This window comes from Apium graveolens, chromosome 4 (genome assembly GCF_009905375.1).
Source record: "Apium graveolens cultivar Ventura chromosome 4, ASM990537v1, whole genome shotgun sequence".
Taxonomy (NCBI): domain Eukaryota; kingdom Viridiplantae; phylum Streptophyta; class Magnoliopsida; order Apiales; family Apiaceae; genus Apium; species Apium graveolens.
In genome coordinates, this window is record NC_133650.1 from 9,655,578 (window position 1) to 9,678,093 (window position 22,516).

The 22,516-nt window shown below is 33.8% G+C and overlaps 1 pseudogene; it reads left to right on the forward strand.

Annotated features, from left to right (window-relative positions):
* The first annotated feature begins 13,970 nt into the window (after positions 1 to 13,970).
* On the forward strand, positions 13,971 to 20,887 carry LOC141717696 (plasma membrane ATPase 3-like; annotated as a pseudogene).
* Positions 20,888 to 22,516: the final 1,629 nt, after the last annotated feature.

The window sequence follows — 22,516 nt, forward strand, 5'->3', positions numbered from 1 at the left end:
GCATCCAGCAAAATCTGCATCTGTGTAACCAACAGCTTTAAAACCAGTTCCCTTAGGATACCATAATCCCAAGTTTGGAGTTCCCTTCAAATATCTAAAAATCCTCTTTACAGCCATCAAATGTGATTCTTTTGGATTGACTTGAAATCTTGCACATAGACATGTGCAAACATGATGTGTGGTCTACTTGCAGTTAAGTAAAGCAATGATCCAATCATCTCTCTATAGCTTGAAATATCTACACTATTGCCCTTTTTATCTTCATCCAACATTGTTGCAATAGACATAGGTGTAGATGCAGGTGAACAATCAACCATACCAAACTTTTTCAATAAATCCTTGACATATTTAGTTTGGCTGATGAAGATCCCATCACTTCTTTGACTGACTTGAAATCCAAGAAAGTAACTCAGTTCCCCCATCATACTCATTTCATATTCACTTTGCATAAGCTTGAAGAATCTTTGGCAAAACTTCTCATTTGTAGAACCAAAGATGATATCATCCACATATATCTGAACTAGGATCATATCCTCACCATATTTCTTATAGAAGAGAGACTTGTCTATAGTACCTCTAGTAAAACCATGCTTCAGTAGGAAGTCTGACAATGTGTCATACCAAGCTCTAGGTGCCTGTTTTAGTCCATATAGAGCCTTGAGTAACTTGTACAAAAAAATTGGAAATTATGGATCTTCAAAGCCAGATGGCTGTTGCACATAAACTTCTTCTTCTAGCTCACCATTCAGTTAGGCACTCTTGACATCCATTTGATATACTTTAAAATTTGAGTGTGCAGAGAAAAATCCTTATGCTTCAAGTCTTGCAACTGGAGCAAAAGTTTTATCAAAATAAATTCCTTCTTCTTGTGAGTAGCCTTTTGCAACCAACCTTGCTTTGTTTCTGGTAACTAAACCATTTTCATCCATCTTGTTCCTGAACACCCATTTTGTTCCAATAATGCTTTTATTCTTTAGTGCAGGAACCAATTTCCAAACTTTATTTTGTTTCAAACTGATTCAGCTCTTCCTGCATGGCAGATATCCAATCAGGATCCAGTAGAGTTTCATCAATTTTCTTAGGCTCTACTTGAGACAGAAAACATGCATATAGGCATTCATTAGCAGTTGCACTTCTAGTCCTCACACAAACAGTAAGATCACCAATTATTGCTTCTCTAGTGTGGCTTCTATCCCAATTTCTTGTATGAGTTTGTTGACTTGTGCCTACATCATTTTTTTCATTATTGGTATGACTGCTAGATCCTTCTTCTCTTTCTCCCTTGAGTTTGTGCTATCAAATTCAGGTGTTTGAGATGAGCTTCTATTTCCATGATTTTCTTGTTCACTAGACTCTTCATTTGTCTTCTGTTGTGCATCAACTTCATCTTCCCCATCAGAACCACTATCAAGGTTGAGGGTTTCAAATACAAGGGCTTCAGCTTCACTTTCATCAAGGCATTCCAAGCATGGACACTTGTCATCATCAAAAGTCACATATGTGCTTTCCATAATCTTCTTTTGATCTATCACATAAACTTTGTAGGTTGTTCTTTCCAATGAATATCCCAGAAAAATTGCTTCAAATACTTTTGAGTCAAATTTTCCTACATATTCAGAGTTGTCTTTCAAAATGTAACACTTGATTCCAAACACATGAAAATGCTTTACAATAGGCTTTTTTAGACATGATTGAGTAAGGTGATTTGCCATGTACCTTGTTAATGAGATACCTGTTCTGAGTGTAACATGCAATGTTAACAGCCTCTTCCCAGAAACTTGTTGGCAACTTGGCATCTTGCAGCATTATTCTAGCAGCATCAACTATTATTCTGTTCTTTCTTTTAACTACTCCATTTTGTTGAGGTGTTCTAGCAGCTGAGAATTCTTGAACAATGCCTTTTACTTTTGCATAATTTACTCAATGTTATATTTCTGAATTCTATTCCATTATCACTTCTCAATCTTTTTACACAATTGTGATCTTCAGCCTGTTTTTCTATCTTCTTGATGTGCTCAATTATGATGTGTGGAGTTTCATCTTTAGAGTGCATGAACTCTACCCAAGTGTATCTTGAGAAATCATCCATCATCACAAGTGTATATTTGTTTCTTGAAATTGATAAGACATTTACTGGCCCAAACAAGTCCATGTGAATAGGTTGCAATGGTGCACTTATAGAATTCACAGTTTTTGACTTGTGACTTGATCTTTTCATTTTTCCTTTCTGACAAGCTTCACAAACTTCAACTTGAGCAAACTCCAGTTTAGGCATATCTCTTACTAACTCATTTTTGACCAAGGTGTTAATTGTCTTAAAATTCAAGTGATACAATTTCTTATGCCATAACTTGCTTTGTTCTTCTGATGCCTTAGTGTAGAAGCAATAATTTCCATTCTTATTTATTGAGTCTAAGTCTGCAACAAACAAGCTTCCTTTCCTTGCTCCTTTCAGAGCAACCTCACCAGTTTTCTTGCTGATAAAAGTGCATTCTTCTTTGTTGAATAAAACTTCAAAGCCTTTGTCTGTAAATTGGCTAACACTGAGAAGATTCACTTCACGACCAGCTATCGGTGCTACATTATCAATGACAACATTTTCAGAAACAATCTTGCCATATTTCATTGTGAATCCTTTTTTGTTGTCTCCAAAGGTCACCAAAGGGCCAGCTTTCTCCTCAAACTGTGATAGCAGGGCTTTATCACCTATCATATGCCTGGAACATCCACTGTCTATGATCCAGATGACTTTCTTCACTTTGCCCTGCACACAATGAGTTTTAAGTGTGTTTAGCAACCCAAACAGTGTTGGGTACTTTCTTCTTGTTAACTGATTTAGCAGAAGTAGAATAAGTCGTTTCATATAAAATAGAGTTCGTTGACTGTTGAGCATTTTCCCTTTCTGTTGTAGACCCAATTTTTATTTCTTTGAGGTCTACTCTCAGTTTGTGATAACTTTTCATCACTTTCAAGTTGCAAGGAATGCAGTCAAACTTGTCACAGAATGAGTAGGGATCATTTGCATTTGCTTCATTGTATTTGCAGGCTCCTTCAGTTGGCTTGCTAATTGCCTTTTTATAAAGGTGATTTAGGTGATTCACAGAGCCACACTTTTCATATTTCTTTCTTGGAGCATCTACAACATAAACAAAATTGTTGCTTTTGTTTATCCCTATTTTCCCAGTTCTATTTTTCTTTTTCTTTCTTGCATCTTCAGTTTTGGTTTCTTTAACAGGTGTCTTTGGACTTTGTTTGTCCATGAGCTTCTCTTCAGTATTGGAAGACTGAGTAGATTATGCAGTTTTCTTCTCTTTGTCCTCATCAACAATTTCTTGCTTGATAATCAATTCTTCTTCACTGAAGTTGACTTCACATGCCTTGAACATAGGTGATACAACCTTTTTCAGCATAGCTGGAACATTTTCATTCACTGTTGCTTTTCCTTTGTCACCTATCTCTTTCTTCTTGATGTTCAAGGCATCATAGTCAAGACCAATAGCAATATTTGCATATGGTTTGTTTTTCTCATGGTATTGTACAACTAACTCAGATACATTTCTGAAAGACTTCAATTTCACCTCATTCTTTTCCAGCTTCTCCCTTAGCACTGCTTCAATTTCATTTGCACACTTGACCTTGTTCTTGAGATAAGAATTCTCTTATTTTACAACTTCAAGCTCCACCAACAAAAATTCAGTTTCTTGCTTCTCACTTTCAAGCTTCTCATTTATCTTTTTCAGTCTGCTCACTTCTTCATTAGCAGCAACCATGCTTGTGTGAATGTGAAATATTTATGTGCTCATCTTCTTTACAGTTTCCTTATATTGACTCACATTTAAATCAATGGTGGTAAGAGTTGGAACATGTGATTTAGATGAGGATGATTCTCCTTGCTCCAAAGCCATGAGTGCATAATTTCCAAATTCTTCATCTTCATCATTTTCAGAGTCATCCCAACTGTTTCCCTCTGTAATATAAGCTTTGCTTTGCTGTTTCTTTAGAAGAGCTTCATACTTTGCTTCCAGTTCAAGTTAAGCTTTATCCTTCTTTAATTTCTTAGGTTTCCTGCATTCTGTAGCAAAATGGCCCAATTCATCACAATTATAGCACCTTATTTTAGATCTGTCAACATATCCAGTTTTGTAGCCATTTTTGCTTTCAGAAGTGTACTTCCCTTTTCCTTTCCAGCTGCTGTCTTTGTTGAAAGACTGTCCTTTACCCTTGAAATATGTTGGTTTCTTTACTCTAATGTTAGAGAATTTTCTAGCCAAATAGGCCATTGACTGATCTAGCTCATCCAGTTCATCAAGAGTGTAGAACTCATCTTCCTCTAATTCCACAATAACTTGTTTCTGTGAATCATTTGTTCTTTGCTCACTTGTTGAGGCAACTGAGATTTGAGATCTTGGCTCATCATTAGATGTTTGGCTTTCATTTACAATTAAAGAACTTGAGCCATCTACTACATGTCCTTGACCAGATCTCAATGATTTCCTTTAAATCATTTCTAATTCATATATTTTAAGAATTCCATATAGAACTTCCAGTGTTATTCTGCTCAAGTCTCTCCCTTCCCTGATTGCTAAGATTTTATGTTCCAAATGATCAGGGAGAGTAAGAAAGAACTTTAAGTTCACTTCTTCAACTTCATAGTATTTGTCATGGAGCTACAAGTCATTTATCAGCTTACTGAATCTTTCAAACACATCATTTATACTTTCTTTTGGCTTGGCCATGAAACCCTCATATTGTGAAATCAATATCCTTCTTTGATTAGATCTAACTTCCTCAATACCGTCACAGAGTATTTCAATCTTTTTCCATATTTGCTTGGCAGTGTCACAGTTGACAATGTTATTGTACATCACATTATCAAGTGACTCAATCAATATCAATTACAAGCCACAATACAGGGAAACTTTCTCCTTTTCAGGATCAGAATACTCAGAAGGATCTTTTGGAGCATAATGAGCTGGAATGACCATATCACCATCTGCTGATTCTTCAACTCTAACCATAGGAGTGAAGGGCCCATTTTTGAGAATCTGAATATAGAGTGGATTGGCCATCCTGATAAACAACAATATTTTCTTTTTCCAAAGAGTATAGTTAGCTTTGTCAAAGGTAGGAATTTTGATGTTACTGATTTTCTGTGTATTCATTCTTCCAAGATCTTGAATCTGTTTACTTTCAGATTTCGCTTTGATACTACTTGTTAGGAAATGAATAACACACAATGGGGGGGGTGAATGTGTTTTACTGTTTTAAAGCTTTTCTTGAATATTTTATGGTTGAACAAAGTAAATTAAATCTTGTAGTGAAACTGTGTTCATGCAAAAATTAAACTTGCAAGAATAAAGAACACAGATCTTCAAAACTCACTTAATTTTATATTAAAATTAAGAATGTTTCGCTACAAAATTTCTAGGCTCTTTGTTGATAAAGAGCTTAGCTTCTCCTTGAGAGTGTTACAAGATTTTCTATCTAAATTATTACAACTGACAAAAGACCAATGTGAACTTTATAACTCAGTTAACTGCTGGTTTACACAGTGTACAATAAGACATGCTATTAGCTTTTGTAAACAGTCACTTGTCATTTCCGTTTATAGAAAAGTATATCTTCTATTTATGGCTTAGCATATCTTTAGCATCCTGTGATTATCATGATCTTCCTTTGTCAGTTAATCTTCACCATTGATCTTGTACATCTTTCAGGCTGCTTTTTGTAGACTTGTCAATCCAGCTGTTTGGATTGTTTGTTGATTGTTAATCTTGGATATTGAATTGATCTGCAATTTTGTACTTTGAGATTTTACCTCGAGATCTCCAGTTTGATCTATAAAAAACTTGACATCTCGATAAGTATATTGGCTTATCGAGATCTCCAATACTCTATAGTTGATTTGGCTTGTAGAGGTCTCCCAGTTCTCTATAAGAGAATTTGGCTTGTCAAGATCTCTAGTCTTCATATCTTCACTTTGACTTATCGATATCTCTAAGTTCTCTAGTGGCATATTGATTTATCGATAACTCAGAGTTCTCTAGTCAAATTTGACTTGTCGATAACTCAGAGTTCTCTAGTGAATTTTGGCTTATCGATATCTTTAATCTTCATGTCCTCAATTTGGCTTGTAGATATCTCTGAGTTCTCTTTAAGCTTTCCTGAGTTCTCTATAAGTCATTCTGTAGTTCTCGAATGACTTCTCTATAACACTAAATATGTGACTTGTAGAGATCTTCACTTAGAATTTTTTTCCTAAAATAGATTTATTCAACTCCAAGCTTCTTCATAATTCTTCCGAGGCATGATCTTCTTGATCTTCTTCTAGATGGAATTCTTAGGCTTGACACTGTTTATAGAAAAAGACTCCAGTCTGCTCCTTTGATATTTTTAGAGACTTTAAGTGTTACAAGTACAAAATACAAATTAAGATAACAATAAAACTTACTTAGGGTTGACAAATTATCTTAGTCTTGTTAAAGTACAGGCATGTCTTGCACAACATCCACCCTACGAGAGTAGGTGTGAGCTTGTTAGTCCCTCCATCTTTATGGAGGTGCGCCAGTTCAGATTCAGTTTCGATTTCGGTTTAAAAATTCCCGGTTCGATTATAATCGGCCCGGTTTCGGTTACAAAACTGATAAATATAAAAGTGAGGAAAAATATAAAAATGAGAAAAATTGATGCGTGCAATTGAAAGGTAGTACTTAATAATTTAATACAATAGTAAACTTAAATACAAATAATGTAGGTACATTTTTTGTTTTAATAATGGGAATACAGAACGTCGCAACACTGAAGGATTTGTCAAATGTAGTGTATTAAATTGCTGACATGGTATAGGAGCCTACCAGCATAGGGCAATACATAATGAAATTTTATGTAAATATTCACTAAAATGAAATTTCACCTTGTACAATTGAGTTTCTATAAATGTTCACTGACCAACAAATGTATCTGAAATCTTGAACCTCCAATCACGATTATAACAGTACTATCATAATTTTTAAAAAATTCATAAATAATATATATATATATATATATTATATCAAAAAAATAATATTTATTTATTAATATTAGTAACCTGTTCGGTTCGGTTTTTATCGGTTCGGTTGGAACATATAACTGGAACCGAGCCATTTAGATCGGTTTGGTTTTTTATTTTTTGGTTTTGGTTTCAGATCAGATTTTTTCGGTTCAAGTTTCTCCGGTTTTCTTCAGTTTCAGTTCAATTTCGGTTTTAAATCGGTTATTTTGCTCGGCCCTACCTCCGACGTGATAATGAGATGGGAATTTGGAGAGGAAGGGTAAAATATGAATTACGTAAATATAGATGATGTGTGTATATGTGTGTAAGTGAGCAAATAATGTAACCCCTAAAACACCTTTCAGGGGATCTTTTATAGGCTTCCCATTTGGGTTTGGGGGTTTGTACCTCGAATCTGGACCATTGGAAGGTTCTAGATCCTGGGTACATGGACGTCCAGGATGGGAGCACGTGTCCTGGTGTCCTCTGTCGCTGGAGTGTGCCGGGATATGTTTGGCATGTGCCATATGTGTGTGGGAATGTGTGTTCCATAATTACAGAATATTTTTCGTACTCGCAAACCAATATTGAGAGGAATATTCTGATGTGAAAAGACTTCCTGGGGTCCATTGTCACATGGAGTCACATTCTTGCAACTTAGCCCTGGGCTCCTTCCCAATGGGTTTTTCAAGGGTTAATCTAGGCCTATATTATTATGGACTATCATTTGCCTTCCACTCCCTTACGCGGGTTTTCCGGATGGGGGAGTAGAGATTAATTAAAATATTGCATTATTTTTTATTTATATCCAAGGTTGGGTTCGTTAAACTACTTAAAAGAAAAAAATTAGGCTTTTTCTTTGATTTGTAGCCCCTAACTCCAGGGTCTGATGGAGATAATACTTTGGAGTTGACTTGGTTAGTCTCTTTGATATGTATCCAAGGTTGGGGAGTAGAGATTAATTAAAATATTACTTTTTTTTATTTGTATCCAAGGTTGGGTTCCTTGGATTACTAAAAGAAAAAATTTGGGTTTTTTTCTTTAATTTATAGTCCTCAAACTCTGGGGTCTTATAGAAATAAGACTTCGAGGTTGACTTGGTTAGTCTCTTTGATTTGTATGCAATATTGGGTTTCTTGGATTACTTAGAAGAAAAAAATTGAATTTTTTCTTTGATTTATAACCCCTAACTCTAGGGTCTTATGGAGATAAGACTTCAGAGTTGACTTGGTTAGTATCTTTGATTTGTGTCCAAGGTTGGGTTCCTTAGATTACTTAGAAGAAAAAAATTAGGTTTTTTTTCTTTGATTTGTAGCCCCTAACTCTGAGGTCTTATGGAGATAAGACTTCGAAGTTGACTTGGTTAGTCTCTTTGATTTGTGTCCAAGGTTGAGTTCCTTGGATTATTTAGAAGAAAAAAATTTGGGTTTTTACTTTGATTTGTATCCCCTAACTCCGAGGTGTTATGGAGATAAGACTTCGGAGTTGACTTGGTTAATCTCTTTGATTTGTGTTCAAGATTGGGTTCCTTGGATTACTTGGAAGAAAAATTTTGGGTTTTTTCTTTAATTTATAGCCCCTAACTTCTGGGTCTTATGAAGATATGATGTATTCTAGTTTGAATGCGTGTTAAAGCTGTTTCTGGGATAAGGTTTTGGGATAAAGTTGAAAAGATAAGGACGAGACGTCATCGATTTGACTGTACTCTGAAGATATTCAGCGATTTCTTCGGGTTGTCAAGTGACAATTTGATTTTGTACGGGATTATGTATTTTGTATGTACCCTTGCGTGTACGAACTCTTCACTTTTCCCTTTTTTCTGAAAGATTGTGCCATAGAATAATTACAGTGGTGTAATGATTCAAAATGAGAGAATTTTGTAATAACTACCGCTTTGGTTATATTTTACGAGGCTAGTGAAAATACACCATGTGTCCACGATGTCTGATCATTAACCCACGTTTGTTCACCTCTTTCAACTTCCCCTTTCCCTTATATATATATTTCTTTTTTTCTTTTCTTTTTTTTTTCTTTTACGCCAACATCAAGTTTTTAAGGGTTTTGAGTTTCTCTGTTTTCGAAAATTTCAAAGCTTTTCTCACAGGAAGATCCATTCGAACCCGTTCTTTTTCTCATGATTTCTTGTAAGTAGCCATCTCTTCATTTCTTACTTTGCGCTTGTATTTGCATGCCTTTGTATTTTCTGGAAGTGTATTTGCCTTTCGTCATTCTGGTTTTAAGTTTGGTCATATTTTCGTTATTTTGATCTTGTTTGTAGTAGGTTTCGACACAGTTTAGTGTTTCAGTTATGGTTTTGTGTATCATTTATTTGTTTGGTGTTGATTTGAATTGGAAAATGCCTTTTTATTTTCTAGAAATTGGGTTAGACTCCGTGGTGGAGTCATGTTGTTCTTGGTTGTATGCTTATGTGTATAACTGTATTTATAGGTCATAGATCTATATTTTGGTGTTTTTATTTGTGTGAGAAGTGAGTCTTTTTTGTTTTTCTCTTTTGGGTTCGGGCGTGGCATTGAATCCGGGGATACTGTATATGCAAGGTAAACGTTGGAAGCAATTTTCTAACCTTAGGAAAAACAATCCGGAGTGTCCCTGATATATAGGTGATACAGACTCTACTTCTTCTTCATCATCTTCTAGTGAATCCATAAAGATGTCTTTTAGTAAATTGTGTCAAAGATTAGGTTCCTTGGATTACTTAGATGAATTTTTTTGGGTTTTTTCTTTGATTTGGAGCCCCTAACTCCAGGGTCTTATGGAGATATAATATATTCTAATTTGGATGTGTGTTAAAAGTTGTTTTTGGGACAAGGTTTTAGGGATAAAGTTGAAAAGATAAGGATGAGACGTCATTAATTATATCTTGTTGAATTCCACATTATAATTAGGACACTTGGTAGAAATAATACAATTGCTTAAATTTGATGTAATAAATATATTTTACTAGATTATAAAATTTTAATATGTTATTTCAAAATGGTTCAGAAAAATTATTTACCAAACGATATTATTCGTTCATGTTCAGATATATTATTCATTCAAAAATTTGAATCAATCAGGCCTGTTTATTCAGATTTAACAAATGACCCATAAGGGAGTTAAGGAATGAGATTAAAAAATTTGCTACAACAATCTCATATTCAGTCCTAGAGCTGTTCATGAATCGAGCCTAGCTGAGTTTTGATTTTTTTCTGAAGAACCGAGCCGGACTTTAATTTTTTTCTGACGAACCGAGCTCGAACTCGTCAACTCAACGAGCCGAACACGAGCTTTTATCGAACACAACCGTGCCGATTCGAACCGAGCTGAAGTAAAAATTCTGGTCATAAATTTAGTTTTTTATGAAATTTTATCATATCACTAAAATATATAGATGTTGACATCCGTACGTTTGGATCATTCATAAATATTTTTTAAAGATATCGAAAAATCAATATATGACTAAATACTGTAAGAAGTAGTGGTTTAACTAATGGTTGACAGCTAAAATAACAAACTTGATACATTTATTTTTTTCTAAAAGTTCTATTATATCACTAAAATATATAATTCTTGACATCCGTACGGTTGTATCATTCATAAACATTCATAAATATCGAAATATTAATATGGGACTAAACACTAGTAAGAAGTACCGGACAAACTAGGTTGACTGTTAAAATAACAAACCAAAATACATTTATTTTTTTAAAAGTTTTATTATAGCACTGAAATATATAGATCTTGACATACATACAGTTGGATCATTCATAAATATTTTTAAAAAATCAAAACATCAATATGAGACTGAAGACTAGTTAAAAGTACTATTCAAACCATTGATTGATTGTTAAAATAACAAACAAATTAAATTTGTTTTTTCTGAAAAATTTTGTGTTATCGGTAAAATATATAGATGTTGACATCCGTACGATTGGATCATTCATAAATAATTTTAAAAAATTAAAACACCAATCTGAAAATAAATACTAGTTATAGGTGATAGTCAAATCACTTGTTAATAACTAAAACATCAAATTAAATAAATTTATTTTTATCTGAAACTTTTTTCAGATTACTAAAATATATATCTTGACATTCATACGTTTTAATAATTGAGAAATATTTATAAGAAATCTGAATAATATTAATAATAATCCAATATATAAAATAATTTTTTTTTCCGAACTGAACCGAGCTGAGCTGAGTTCGAGCCTAACATGTCAAAAGTCGGCTCAAACTCGTTTTCTTAACAAATATATTTTTGTTTTTGAGTTCGAGCTCAAACTCTTAACAAACCGAACCCTTAACCCGAACTTGTTGGCAAACAGCTCTTGCCAGTCCTTAAATAACTAATAATATCATTTCACTCTATATTTTTAAGGAAGATCTTCTTCTTTTTTCGGAATCTAAAAATATTATTCAAGACAAATTTCTTATCAATGTATTATTTTTCAAAATCTAAAGATATTTTTAAGACAAATTTCTTATTAATGTCTTAAACTAATAAGAGTTATTATTTTATATATACAATGACTTACATTGTGCTCTCAAGTTTTTGGGGAATAAGAGAAGAGAACAGAGTAGTACAGAAAATTGATAAATTTTCTCTGGCTTGCTCCCAAGTTTCACTAAAAAAGAGAAAGTTTAGACATAAAAATATTTAAATAAATTATTTTGTGAGACAATTTCTCCCGATCATCCCAAAAATGAGAAAAAAAAAGTTTTATAGAAAAAGTGGATAGAATTTTCTATGTGGATCACTTTCTTTCTCTCCTGGAAAAACTCGAAAACATACTTAAAGAAAATTTCAAAATTTTATTTTTTATACTTTTTTTTCTTTATCTCTCATATGCAACTCGGGAGCCGACTAGAGACTATTAAAATTGCTTTAAGATTGTGAAATAATGTAAAAGCATCTCTAAATCCTATTCAAGCTGTTACAATACTAATATATGATTGTAGTAATATTTTTTTTAATAAATCAATTTAAAATTTATTCGAATAATAATTAGAGAGGACTCAAATCACCTTAATATTCTTACTATTTACTAACTTTGTAAGTACGAGATGATTATTATTTTTTAGATATTTTTTTTAATATTTATTCTTTATTTACCTAATTTTTAATAAGATAATTTTATTTTCTAAATAAATTTTATGTTTTTCATAAATAATTTATTTTCCAAAAATATGTACTTTTTGTACTTATATATTTAGTTATTATATTATTATTTTTTTTGCTAAATATTATATTTTTATATTTGACATTGATAACCTAAATATAAGTTATAATTTATTTTATTTCCTTCATTGTTTGATTTTTTTCACATTATAAATTTATAAATAGTAATTATATCATATATTTTTTTTACGTAATCATATATATATATATATTTCTTAATATTGTGGAGTTTGATCAAGAATCATAAAGTTTTTTGGATTTGCATTTTGTGGTATTCGTAATTTTTTTTATAATTTTTCGGTTCTACTATTGATTTTGAAAAAAAATACTTTACACCTAATTGTCATCGTACTTTTAAATATATTTTATTATATTGGTATTTCAATTTTGAATTGTAATAATTTATTATTATTATTATTACTACATTTCTTCCTAATTTTTATGTTTTATAGGATTAATGTGTAAAATTATTAATAAATTTATTAATAAATTTATTAATAAATTTATTATTATTATTATTATTAATATTAATATTATTACTATTATTATTATTATTATTATATTTCTTCCTTTGTTGTATGTTTTATAAGATTGATGTACTCTAAATTTTTTAAAATAAATAAGACACATGTAATATTTATACCTAAATATCATTTAAATGTGTATTTTATTTTATATGATAAAAAAGAAATTATCTAATCAAAAATATTTTAAATCAAAATAACACATTTCAATATTTTGTAACAAAATGATATTAATTTAACGGGATTAACAAATGATTTCTTGATTGTTACTTATATTTATCTTTATTAAGATAATTATTACTTATATTATATATATATAATACTTTTATTATTATTATTATTTTATATCATTTAAAAATATGTATTTATGGTTCAATTTCTTAATTAGTTATCTATTGTGTTTATTATACAAATTATTAGCTATTATAATAGTATAACAGAATAAATGAAATATAAATATATTATATCTACACTTTAGCACCTAATAAATTATTAGACCTATTAGACCTACAATTTATCAATTATTACTACTACTACTATTATTATTGTTATTATTATTATTATTATTATTATTATTATTATTATTATTATTATTATTATATTTCTTCCTTACTTTTATGTTTTATAGGATTGATGTAATCTAAATTTTTTAAAATAAATAAAATACATGTAATATTTATACCTAAATATCATCTAAATGTGTATTTTATTTTATAAGATAAAAATGAAATTATCTATTGAAAAATATTTTAAATCAAACTAACACATTTCAATTTTTTGTAAAAAAAGTAATTTTACTTTAACGAGATTAACAAATGATTTCTTGATTGTTACTTATATTTATCTTTATTAAGATAATTGTTACTTATATTATATATATAATATAATATAATACTTTTATTATTATTGTTTTATATCATTTAAAAATATGTATTTATGGTTCAATTTCTCTATTAATAGTATAAGAAAATAAATAAAATATAAATATATTATATCTACACTTTATCACCTAATAAATTAGTAGACCTATTAGACCTACACTTCACGTGCCACCGTGTATGACGATGAAACCATACCACCAAAACCCGTTACTCCAATTTTATATAGGATATAATATAATTATGAACACCAATTTGTTGCCGCACAACATTTTTTCTTATTTTTTTAGAAAACCTCTATTATTATATAGTCTCCTCGTTTTCTCAGGTTTATTATATAAAGCTTAAAAAAACAGTAAAACAGGAAGGGGCTTGTAACAGTTACTAGTACACTACTAACTTCTCTCTGAGTTTGAGCTGTTCCACTTCTTGTAGATTTGGTATTGGTGGGTCTACCCTCATCCTCTCCCTTCTTACAAATCTCTCCTTGCTTTTTCCCTTTTGCAATTTCAATTATTAAAACTTTCTCCTTTTACATTTCTTGAAATTTTAACTACACTTTCTTGAAATTGTATGTTTTTAGCTTTATCTTAGGTGGGATTTTAATGGGTTGTAATCTTTTTTTGATTTTATAGACAGTGAAAAAAGATGGAGGATAAGCCTGAAGTTCTTGAAGCTGTGCTCAAAGAAACTGTTGATTTGGTAATGGATCTATTAACTGTGTTCTGTGAAGTTTTTATGTGTGTATAGTTATGTTGTGTGTTTATTTTGTTGATGATTTTATGATTTTTTGTGTGTGTAGGAAAGCATTCCTATTGAGGAAGTGTTTGAGAATCTGAGATGTAGTAAAGATGGTCTTACTAGTTCTGGTGCTGCTGAGAGATTAACTATTTTTGGACACAACAAGCTTGAGGAAGTAAAGGTACTTATGTTATCCTGGGACCACTTGTTTTTTACTTATGTTTCTCATTTTGGAATCTATTTAAGCTGGTCATATCACATATGATTATGCTTAGCTTTATTGTTGTAAATTTGTTGATGGTTTGTCAAGGTGGTGGTAAAATTTGATGTTGGCAACATTGCCTTTGGTTTTGGTCTATGTTGTGTTTGTACTTGTTTATTGTTTTGTGTGCTTGTTTTAGTGCTTTATCCTGATGAATTGTGTTATTTTGGTTGTGTGCAGGAAAGGAAATTCTTGAAGTTTTTGGGGTTTATGTGGAATCCTTTGTCATGGGTTATGGAAGCTGCTGCAATCATGGCAATTGCCCTTGCTAACGGAGGCGTAAGACTGTTTATTTGGTTTGTTTATTTGGTTTCTTAATCGAAAAGACTCTCTGTTATTCATTTGCTTTTAGTTTGCAAACATTTTACCAATCATTAATTTTTGATGTTCTTGCAGGGAAAGCCGCCTGATTGGCAAGATTTCGTTGGTATCATTACTTTGCTTGTGATTAACTCAACTATTAGTTTTATCGAGGAAAACAATGCAGGAAATGCGGCAGCTGCTCTTATGGCACGTCTTGCTCCAAAAGCCAAGGTATTAGAATTTGAATATGGTTTCAGCATGTTTTACACTTTTTGGAGGGATTGCGGAGGTGATTGTATCCTTCTGAATTATCATGGAGCGGGAAGACCTTTTTCTTTCTTTGGTCAAAAAGAAATGTGAAAGTCACATGTCCAGACTTCTATATCATCATGGGTGATTACATCTTTTTATATCTTTTGGTGCACGACTTGTAGTGATGAAAGGGTTTTTTTGGAAGGGCGGGGAGATTTTTTTCTTACCTTATCAACTTACGAAACGAGCTTCAACAAAGCTTTCACTTCCACTGTTCAACCACTTACTCTTCACCTGCCAACAGAATGCAAGAGCATCATTAAGTTAATAGCAACGTAGCTTTATTTAATATAAAAGAGCTTAATTATTTAGTTATCATTTTTACTAAGGTTCTCCGAGACGGAAAGTGGAATGAGGAAGATGCTGCAATTTTGGTTCCGGGGGATATCATCAGTATAAAACTGGGAGATATAGTTCCTGCAGATGCTCGTCTGCTTGAAGGCGATCCCTTAAAAATTGACCAGGTGACTATGCTGTTGAAATTTGGCCATTAGCTACCATTCTACATCACAGTTGCTTAAATAAATGTTTCACATTGTGCAGTCTGCTTTGACTGGCGAGTCTCTTCCGGTGACCAAAGGCCCCGGGGATGGTGTGTATTCTGGTTCTACGTGTAAGCAGGGAGAGCTTGAGGCTGTGGTCATTGCCACCGGGGTTCATACCTTTTTCGGAAAGGCTGCTCACCTAGTAGATTCCACTAATCAAGTGGGTCACTTTCAGAAAGTAAGTGAACACAGTTGTCTTTGTTCTTTATTTTTGTTCTCCGTGAAGTCGATTTTAATTTTATTTCCATCCACGGCGTGACAGGTTTTGACTGCAATTGGAAACTTTTGTATATGCTCTATTGCTGTGGGAATGATTATAGAGGTTATCGTACAATACCCCATCCAAGATAGAAAATATCGCCCGGGAATTGACAATCTTCTTGTGCTTCTAATTGGTGGAATTCCTATTGCTATGCCCACGGTTTTATCTGTAACAATGGCAATTGGTTCTCACCGTTTGGCCCAACAGGTTTACTTTATTCCCTTGATTGCTTTGAGTAGTATAATTTCGGAAATCTGGTGCTGAAGCATGCCAACAATAACAGGGTGCAATTACAAAAAGAATGACAGCAATTGAAGAGATGGCAGGAATGGATGTACTTTGTAGTGACAAAACAGGAACTTTGACACTAAACAAGCTTACAGTTGACAAAAATCTGATCGAGGTCTGTTTATCCATGTTAATCAATGTGGTTATGAGCTAATATTAGCTAATCTTTTGAAATTGAGCCTCATTTATTCTCCGCAGGTATTCGTCAAAGGAGTAGATGCAGATACTGTTGTTTTGATGGCAGCTCGAGCCTCCCGGACAGAAAACCAAGATGCTATAGACACTGCTATAGTTAACATGCTTGCTGATCCAAAAGAGGTGAGCAATCGAGTAAAACAAGTTCCATTCATACACCTTTTAAATTACTCATGCTGACTCACCAAGGGAATTGTCACCCCTGGCAGGCACGTGCTGGTGTTCAAGAACTACACTTCCTTCCATTCAATCCCACTGACAAGCGTACAGCTTTGACCTATCTTGATCGTGAAGGTAAAATGCACCGGGTTAGCAAAGGCGCCCCAGAACAGGTATTGCTATATGTTTGTTATGCTTATGTCTATGACGATATCATCTTGCTCAATTAGTTAGCTTTAATTTTTATTTCTTTTATATGACTTCAGATTTTACATCTCGCCCACAACAAGTCAGATATAGAACGTAGGGTTCATTCTATAATTGATAAGTTTGCAGAGCGAGGATTGCGGTCACTGGCTGTAGCGTACCAGGTACTGGTTTTCTTCTTCCTTCAAAACTGTATGATGTAAACAGGTATTTCCTCTATCTAGTTGTTGCACTTGTCATTTTTGCCCTTCGTTGTTTCCATGCAGGAAGTTCCAGAGTGTAGGAAGGAGAGTGCCGGTGGCCCATGGCAGTTTGTAGGTCTCATGCCTCTCTTTGATCCGCCAAGGCATGACAGTGCAGAGACAATTAGGAGAGCTTTAAATCTTGGAGTAAATGTTAAGATGATTACAGGTGGTGCTTTTATTCATCTAAGGTTATATTCAAGGATCCACTAAAATGGGTTTAGTTGAAGGAAGTGCTGTAAATGCCACATCTAGAAAGAAAAATATCCCCTCAATGTCAACATAAACTCACTTGAAACTATGTTTTAAGTAATATAAATGAAGCTTATCTTTATGTCCATTTGAGTATTTGACAGTATCATTCTCTCCGGGAAGAATTTTTTTTGTGGTGTTTAGCCGTTTAATATGTATGCACGCAGAGATGCATGTTAATTTCAACCCTGAATCTGTTAATATGAAGAGAAGATGCATTTTAATTTCAAGCCTGAAACCATTAATATAAATTTTAAGTGAGATATCTCTAAATAAATGTCTGCAGTTACAGTAGTCAAACACATATATAAATCAATAATATAGAGTGAAATAGGTATTCCAGTAATATCTTAATTACCTTATCTAATATGTATTAATGAGTCATGCCTGGCCGCCTGGGTGTGGACAAAATGGTAGCAAAAACAACCTCTTGGACCAGAGGCTTTAAATGGAAAAAATTCCTGAAATATGCTTTTCTTTAGTTGCATCTGGAAATAAGTGGCAAGATAAAACATACTCAATTTTTAGTGTCTTAACTATCCGTCTCTCTCTTTTTATATATATAGTTTTCCATTCCTGAAGTTGAAACTTATATCAGGGGATCAACTGGCCATTGGAAAAGAAACCGGTCGTCGCTTAGGTATGGGTACCAACATGTATCCTTCTTCTGCTTTGTTGGGACAGAACAAAGATGAGTCCATTGCTGCGTTACCAATTGATGAGCTCATAGAAAAAGCAGATGGTTTTGCTGGTGTTTTTCCAGGTCCGCCATTTGTTTTTGTCATTTCATTTGTACTTGTGGGAGGTTGAAAAGATATGATTGTATAGGTTTCAGCCTAGGTTTTTTGGATTGCTTTCATGGTTTGATATATTATTTCAGAGCACAAATATGAAATAGTGAAGCGGTTTACAAGCGAGGAAACACATCTGTGGAATGACGGGTGATGGTGTAAATGATGCTCCTGCTCTTAAAAAGGCTGATATTGGAATTGCTGTGGCTGATGCAACTGATGCAGCACGCAGTGCTTCTGATATTGTACTAACTGAACCGGGACTCAGTGTCATTATAAGTGCTGTCTTGACCAGTCGTGCAATATTCCAAAGAATGAAAAACTATACGGTAATCCTCATTTCAATATTGTAATAGAGATGTGTTACTATATATATGACTTCCTGGTGGTTTACGATTTAGTACCATTTTATTTCTTACACGTGACATGCGTCTAGAGTTTCTGTATTGATGTGATGCGCAAATATATTTTCTTAATATGCCACTTTTACATCTGAACTCATCACATTCAATTCTTCTACTGTTTGACAGATATATGCTGTATCTATCACAATCCGTATCGTGGTAAGTTATTAGTGGCGTTCTCTCCATCCTTTCCTTTGTTTATTAGTAACTCATAGTCATTATGTTGGGTTGTTGGAGTGCAGTGTCCATATCATTCTATGGAATAATTTCCCCTACTGCTTTTGTTTGCAACAGGTTGGATTTATGCTGCTAGCCCTGATATGGAAATTTGATTTTCCACCCTTTATGGTGCTGATCATTGCTATTCTCAATGATGGTATGTTCTTTCTTCTGCAGCGCTCAAGAATCTTCTTCTCCTTACACACTTGCAGGCAGTATTGATTCTCAGATATATCTTTAAGGTTTTGAACCTTAGAAAATTGAGTTGAACAATAACATTATTAAGAACATATGTCAAGTAATAACAAATGATATTCTGCAATTCCCTGTCCAACTAATATTAAAATCTCTAAAGATTTATTACGATGACGAACTCCATGATTTCTGTCTAAACTAGTAGCTGTTGATGCCAGGTACTATCATGACAATTTCGAAGGATAGGGTAAAACCATCTCCTCTACCAGATAGCTGGAAGCTTGCTGAGATTTTTACCACCGGTATTGTTCTTGGTAGTTACTTGGCAATGATGACGGTTATATTTTTCTGGGCTGCGTATAAAACAAACTTCTTTCCGGTAAGGGACCTACCTGCTAACCATAATTTTCTTAAATCAATAACCGAAGTATTAAACGTCAATCATTTAATGTATGATTCTGTTATAAGATTTTGATGCTGCAATGCGTAATGTTGTTGGCCACTTGTAATCCGCTTCAGTAGCCTATCATTGACCGCTCATACAATGGAGATGGTATTAGACTTCTTTGAGCTTACTAGATTTTCTCATTTAACCTTGTCATTTTGTGCTTGCCAGACAACGGTTTTTTTAATTGGCACCATTTTTATAGTCAAGTCACTAACAGTTTAGTGATGATGGGACAATTTAGTTGTACTGATAATTTTCTTTTCATCTAACATGTCAGAATACATTTGGGATTGTACTAATAATTTTCTTTTTTTCTGACATGTAAGAATACATTCGGGGTAAGTTCACTTGAGAAAACCGCTCATGATGACTTTAAGAAGCTTGCTTCTGCTATATATCTTCAAGTAAGCACTATAAGTCAAGCACTTATATTTGTCACAAGATCTCGAAGTTGGTCTTTTGTTGAGCGTCCTGGTTTGTTGCTCGTCGCGGCATTTGCAGTTGCGCAATTGGTGAGGCAATTATCCTTTCACATTAATGGGTGCTTTATTGATCTATGGAAATGATTCTTAGTCTTAATTTCTACGACAAGCAGATTGCTACCTTGATTGCGGTTTATGCGAATTGGAATTTTGCTGCAATTGAAGGAATTGGATGGGGATGGGCTGGCGTAATCTGGCTTTACAATATCGTCTTCTACTTTCCCCTTGACATCATAAAGTTCTTTATCAGATATGCTCTAAGTGGAAGAGCGTGGGATCTTGTTCTAGAGCGAAGGGTATGTCTGTCTGATATACCCAAAATCAGACCATTGTTATGCTTTACATTTTATCTGTCCAATATAATTTATTTTTATTTTTTTTAAAAATGGTTTCTTTTTCGGGGGCAGGTTGCTTTCACTAGGCAAAAGGATTTTGGAAAGGAACAGCGGGAGCTTAAATGGGCACATGCACAAAGAACCCTCCACGGGCTTGAAGTACCGGATACCAAGATGTTTAATGACAAATCAAATTTTACTGAGCTTAATCAGATGGCCGAGGAAGCTAAAAGAAGAGCCGAAATTGCCAGGCAAGTAGCTTGATTAAAATCAGCAATATAATTGGTTCGGGAATATGAAAGAAAAGTTTATTGATCCACATTGTATACATGCAGGTTAAGGGAACTACACACACTCAAGGGTCATGTTGAATCAGTAGTGAGATTGAAGGGTCTCGATATTGATACAATTCAGCAATCATACACCGTCTAAGAACATAAGTATGTACTTAGGCTACTCTGATACATATTGAGAATTATGCTTCCCCTTCAGCTCTTAGGTTGTCTTTCTGTCAGTTGTAATTTCCTGTGTTTAAATACATTGTTATTCAGTCGTGTCAGGGGTTTGCTATCCCCAGCAATACAGCTAAACTGGGATGTGGAGCAATTATATATATTTTGTTTATACTTCATATAGTAAGAGTCTTACCCTTGAACTGAACCAGGCCTCTTAGGTTCAGTACCTTGCAGGGCTGTGATATTACCTACTCTCTAGAATAGGTAAATTCCTCATCTTATTACTACTGTACCAGCCCTATCTTTGCCTATTTCGCCAGGATTAATCATTAAAGCATAGGCAACCTATAAGTATCTAGTCGACCAGTCGGATCTTCATGTTAACAGTCTCTCCTTGGAGTAGTATAAACTAATACTCTTCCCCGATTGTAGACATACCAAATATGTTTGGTTTGTATCATAATCAAGTACTAGGAAAAAAGACATCTAAAAATGGTTGATTCTTGATTCAGAAGTACCAAGAATAAAAGCAAATTTAAAGTTCTCTCTACAAAAAGTTAAAACAAACATTAGATAATAATCATAAAAAATAATTATAATTAGTCATCAACTCTTCATACTATGTAGTCATTGAATCATACGAATATACGTGCAGAACTAGATAAAACATAAACATAAATAATGCGTATTACGGATTGACGACAACGGGGAGGAGGGAGAGTTTTTGGTAGAAACAAGAACTGGATCGACGGCAACCGGGGAGAGAGGGTTTTTGGTAGAAACATGAACCGGATCGACGACAACGGGGGAGGGAGGGTTTTTGGTAAAAACATTAACTGGATCGACGGCAACGGGGAATGGAGCGTTTTTGGTAGAAACAGGAACTGAATCGCTGACGACAAGGGAGGGAGAGTTTTTGGTAAAAATAAGAATTGGATCGACTATAAAAGGGGAGGGAGAGTTTTTGGTAGAAACTTGATCGATGACAACGGGGGAGGGAGGGTTTTTGGTAGAAACAAGAACTGTATCGACGACAATGAGGGAGGATGGTTTTTGGTAGAAATATGAACTGGTTTTTGGTAGAAATATGAACTGGATCGACGACAACGGGGGAAGGGAGAATTTTTGGTAGAAACATGAAGTGGATCGACGACAATGGGGGAGGGAAATTTTTTGGCAGAAACAAGAACTTGATCGACAACGGGGGACGAAGAGTTTTTGGTAGAAACTTGATCGACGGTATCGGGGGAGGGAGGGTTTTTGGTAGAAATAGCAACCGGAGTCGTCGTCGCGGGATTATTTGATGGGGGAGGGGAATTTTTTGGCAGAAACAAGAACTTGATCGACAACGGGGGACGAAGAGTTTTTGGTAGAAACTTGATCGACGGTATCGAAGGAGGGAGGGTTTTTGGTAGAAACAGCAACTGGAATCGTCGTCGGGGGATTATTTGATTCTTTTTTAGCCGCCTTGTAGTTGTCGTATTTATCAATCACCTCCCTGCAAACAAGTCCAAGAAGAAGTGAGCTGCCGTATAACACATACGTACCAACTTTACTTTCCGCCATACTTGTATTAATTAGTATCCTCGATCATCAACACAATCCTCTAGTTGAAGAAAAACAAAGACGGTAGCTCAAGTCTTGTGAAAGGGTTTAGTACGTAATGCTCCCTCCGTCCTTTTATTTGTTATAGTATAAAAAGGGAGTAAAGTAGGGAAATGAGGGATCCATTGAGTATTTTTGGTAAATTTTAAAATGTAAAGGAATATATAGTACATCCAAAAAGAAAAGTGTAAAAAAATAAA